The 4,515-nt window shown below is 43.1% G+C and overlaps 1 protein-coding gene and 1 pseudogene across 5 annotated transcripts in view; one reads left to right on the top strand and one right to left on the bottom strand.

Annotated features, from left to right (window-relative positions):
* Window positions 1-4,515, top strand: part of ABL2 (c-abl oncogene 2, non-receptor tyrosine kinase) — a 189,413-nt gene that overhangs the window by 65,921 nt on the left and 118,977 nt on the right. The window lies entirely within an intron of this gene.
* LOC102866069 overlaps window positions 2,559-4,515 on the bottom strand; it is a 2,542-nt pseudogene continuing 585 nt past the window's right edge. Inside the window, exon 2 of the transcript XR_438893.1 lies at window positions 2,559-4,382. The product of XR_438893.1 is annotated as a mitochondrial inner membrane protein-like (transcript). The remainder of the gene's footprint in view (window positions 4,383-4,515) is intronic.

The raw sequence follows: 4,515 nt of genomic DNA, 5'->3' as shown, positions 1-4,515 counted from the left end.
GTGTTACCCTGCTCTGTTCTGACTACTGCCTCTTGGTCCAAGTATAGGTTTCATATTAGCACAATTAAATGTTCTGGGATTCCCATTCTTCTCAGAGTCAACCACAGTTTGCTATGTACACATTATTCTTCAAAATGTCATGGCTTGTGTCAAAGTGACAGCTTTACTTTTGGACTCTTTCTAATCCTCAAAGTGATATTTCTCTTTTTAGCACTTTAAAGAGGTTCCAGGGTAGGAGATGAAATAAGTAAGACTAAAAGTAATTTTAAATTCTTATTTTTTTTATCTTTGTGTGTGTGTGTACCATCAAATCAGATCTGACTAGTAAGGAGATTGCCCCTCCTTCTCCAGCAGAGAATCTGGTGGATTTGAACTGCAAGTAATTTTATATTCTTAAAAAAGCCAAACACAAACAAACAAACAAAAACTAGCATACCTTTAGTGCCTGAAAAACTTCTATATTTCTATCTTTGCGAAACTAGGCCTTGGTGGCCAGTGTCTGCTACAGTTCTGGAATGAGAACAGAAACTGAGACACTTGAGTATGACTCATGAAAGCAGTGTGATGTAGAAAGTGCATGGGTTCTGAAGTTACACAGATTTGCATTGAAATTCTGACTTACTAAGTGTAATCTAACTTATTTTTTCTTTGTAAATGAGAATTATAGCACCTGCTATTAGGGTAGTTTGAGAATTTAAGGAGATAATGTATACAAGCTGCATTGATAATAATGGGTGACTGGAATGCAAAAGTTGGGAACAGAGAAGAAGACTCAGTAGTTGGAAAACATGGACTCAGTGACAGAAATGGAGCTTGAGAGAATGATCGAGTTTTGCACAATCAATGACTTATTCATAGCAAATACGTTTTTCAAGAGACATAAACGCAGATTATATACTTGGATTTCACCTGATGGTATGCATAGGAATCAGATAGATTGCATCTGTGGAAAGAACCGCTGGAGAAGCTCAATATCAGCTGTGAAAACTAGGCCAGGAGTTGATTGTGGAACAGACCACCAACTACTCATATGCAAGTTCAAGCTGAAGTTGAGGAAAATTAAACCAAATCCAAGCCAACCAAAATATGACTTTGAGTCTATACCACCGGAATTTCAGAACCATCTCAGGAACAGGTTTGAGGCCTTGAATACAAATGAGCGAAGACCAGATGACTTGCGGGAGGATATCAAGGGTATCATCTAGGAAGAGTGCAAATGGTCATTGCAAAGTCAGAAGAGGAATTGAAGACCAAAATGGATGTCAGAAGAGACTCTGAAAATGGCACTGGAGCGCCAAGAAGCCAAAGCACAAGGAAGAATTCAAGATACTAAAGAGTTGAATAGAAGATTTCAAAGGACAGCACGGGATGATAAAGTAAAATATTACAATGAAATGTGCAAGGAGTTGGAGTCAGAAAATCAAAAGGGCCGAACTCACTCAACATTTCTTAAGCTCAAGAAACTGAAGAACAAATTCAAACCTCGAGTTGCTATAATCAAGGATGCTTTCGGCAGAATGTTAAATGATCCAGGAAGTATTAAAAGAAGATGGAAAGAATATACTGAATCACTGTATCAAAAGGAGTTGGCAGACACAGAATAATTTAATGAAACAACATACGAGCAAGAGCCTATGACGATGAAAGAAGAAGTTCAGGCTGCTTTGAAGGAAATGGCAAAAAATAAGGCTCCAGGAATAGATGGTATACCAATTGACATATTTCAGCTAACAGATGCTGCCCTGGACGTGCTCACCAAGTTGTGCCAAGAAATCTGGAGAACAACCACTTGGCCAACTGACTGGAAGAGATCTATATTTGTTCCCATCCCAAAGAAAGATGACCCAACAGAGTGTGGAAACTACAGAACAATCTCATTGATTTCACATGCAAGCAAAATTCTACTGACACATAGGAGGAATATTAGTGAAGACAGAAGAAAAGTTTTACAAAATAGATTTTTAAAATCATTTCCACAATCACCTGGTGAAAAATCTTCACAGTTAAAGGATTGAGAATATCATAAGTATAAAATTAAAAAGGAAATAGTAGAGTTACTGAAGTTTTCCTATTGCTTTTTAATGAACCCTTTGGTGTATTATAAACAACATGTTACACTGTAACCAAAATGTCAGCAATTTTTATCTGGAGAGTCTCTCTAAGTTGGATCTCACTCAACACTAGTGAGTTTTTTGTTGTTTGGGTTTTTTTTGTGTGGTTTTTTTTTGTTTGTTTGTTTGTTTTCATCTTGTTGCTTTATTCAGTTTGCTCCAAGGGCAAAAATCAATAGTGGTGGGGATCACAAACATTATTTTTATTGGCTCTCAAGCCCACATCAGTAAAACCTGAATAACAGAAAATGTTACACAAGTTGCAAAGAAAGTATTCGTGGAGTTGGCTGACATGATAGCAAGTAGAACTGTATCACTGCAACAGGTGTTAACATTTGGAACAGTATCTGTAACCCGCACACTTCTAGTGATGGTGGGACCCTGGCTGCAAACGCACTGCTGCTTCCTCTGACAGAAGTCTCACTGGACCACAACTAGTTCTAGGCCTTACTCATGTTGCACACGGGTGGTTCCTAGTCCTACGGCGCTGGTGTACACTGTCAGGATGTCCACTATCTGCTTAGTTCCTAGGGTCATCCGGGTTTCGTGGAGCCAGTCCTGTGCCACTCGTCTGGACTCCACTTTCAGCTGGTTGACAAACCTGGCTGCCAACTCCATGTCTCCATGCTCAATGCAATAGGAAGCGTAAGACAGTAACTTAAATGTGTTGAAATCCTCAGGGCTCAGCTCTGGCGGTGGCTTCAGCTGCTTAGGTGGGAACAGAAGCAGGGACTGCAGGTAGGAGAGCAAATACTGGTACAAGCTATTTCTGGTCTCGTCGATCATTGCCACCCTGCGGGCCAACTTCTGGACAGCATAGAAGCGGGCTCGAAGGGTCTGTTCGCTGTATACCCCGCGGGTTAGGGACTCAGGAGGGATAGCTGCGGTTAAAGCCTGAGCAAACTCATTATCGGAACAGTTGACCCTGATGGCCTCGACCGCACTGCCCAGGGGCACAGTGGGCAGCTCAGCAGATGCCGTCTTTATGCTGTACTTGAGTGCCTCCACTGACAGCCAGAGCTGGTGGGCTTTCCTTGCCTCCTCCTCAGCAACAGCATGACTCTGTACAGCCTGCTCGATCCCTCTCACCCTGCGTAGGCCGTGTTTATATCCAGAGTGAAGTTGTCAACTTGCTCTTGACTAAGCCGACGAAACTCTAACTCTTGCTCGTTGAGTTTCTCAGACATATCCCTCTCAAATTCGTACTTCAGCTCCTGTTCCTGCACCCGGAGGACGTCTCTTAAGTGGTCGGTGTGGGCAGCGGCCTGTCGGCGGAGCTGGGTCCGCATTTCAATTTCCATGGCATCTCGGACTTCCTCTACCTTTCTGTCCTGCTCAGCCACGATTTCACTTCTGTGATGTTCCAATGCTTTGGCCACCACAGAGTCAAAGGCCCGCTTCTCTTCCAGCTTGCGTTTCTCCAAGGCTGAGGCAATGTGCTGCTTCTCAGCGGCTTTCTGTTCGGCAAGTTCTCTGTTCAGCTGGTCGATGCGACGATGTGCATGAGCAATCAGGGAGTTCAGGTCATCAGTGGACAGCCTGTCAGCTAGGTCAGAAATGCTCATCCCTTTCCACCCAGGCAGTACTTCCGGTGTAATACTGTCAAGTTCTCATTTAAAGTCGTCCCGGGCCTGGACCACAAGTTCATGATACCACCTTAGCCTCAGACTGAGCAGCCTGGACCTTCTATACCACATTATCCAGATCAACAATCATATTGTGAAGTTTGCCCTCTGCAGCAGTTATGTGAGGTTTGGCCCCAGCGACCTTCTTCTTTTTTGCATTTTCAATTACACTTTTCATCTTCTCTAACTCTTCTTTGGCTTTGAGAAGGGCATCGGTGGCTTCATCTACTGCCTTTCTGCATTCCTTCAACGCACCCTCCACTGTACGCCACTGAGCCGACTTCTTTTCACCTGCAATCTCCGCATTGTCCTTGGCTACCTTCAGCACACTGGAATGCGCAGCTGACAGCCTGCACGGCTGCATTCTGAGCAGCAATGGCCTGGAGCGTGGTGCGTGCAGTTTGGCTCAAAGCATCTTCTAAGCTCTTAGCTATAGACTCAATCTTTTTCTTCCTTTTCTTGTTGTGCAATGCAGGCTGCCACTTCTTCAGGCGGTCGTTCTCTGACAGAAGATGAGGATGCCTCCTCTGAAACTGCAGGCATGGGTTTTCCTTCATCAGCTGCAGGGAGATCAGGTTTTACGACTTCTTGCTGAACGGCAGGGGCTGGAACTGACAGAGTATCTATCACCTGCTGTTTTGGAAGCTGGAGTGTCTTTTTTTTTTTTTTTTCTAGAAACCTGTTTATTCATTCATCCTTTAGTACAGCTTGTACTTATTCCTTAAATACCTTCCATTCTTCTTTTTTTTTTTAAATTTAGGTTATTTTTCATTTCAATG

The sequence above is a fragment of the Elephantulus edwardii genome, unplaced genomic scaffold (assembly GCF_000299155.1).
Source record: "Elephantulus edwardii isolate Elephantulus edwardi_28Jun2011 unplaced genomic scaffold, EleEdw1.0 scaffold00061, whole genome shotgun sequence".
Taxonomy (NCBI): Eukaryota; Metazoa; Chordata; class Mammalia; order Macroscelidea; family Macroscelididae; genus Elephantulus; species Elephantulus edwardii.
This window is presented reverse-complemented; position numbering and strand designations above follow the sequence as displayed.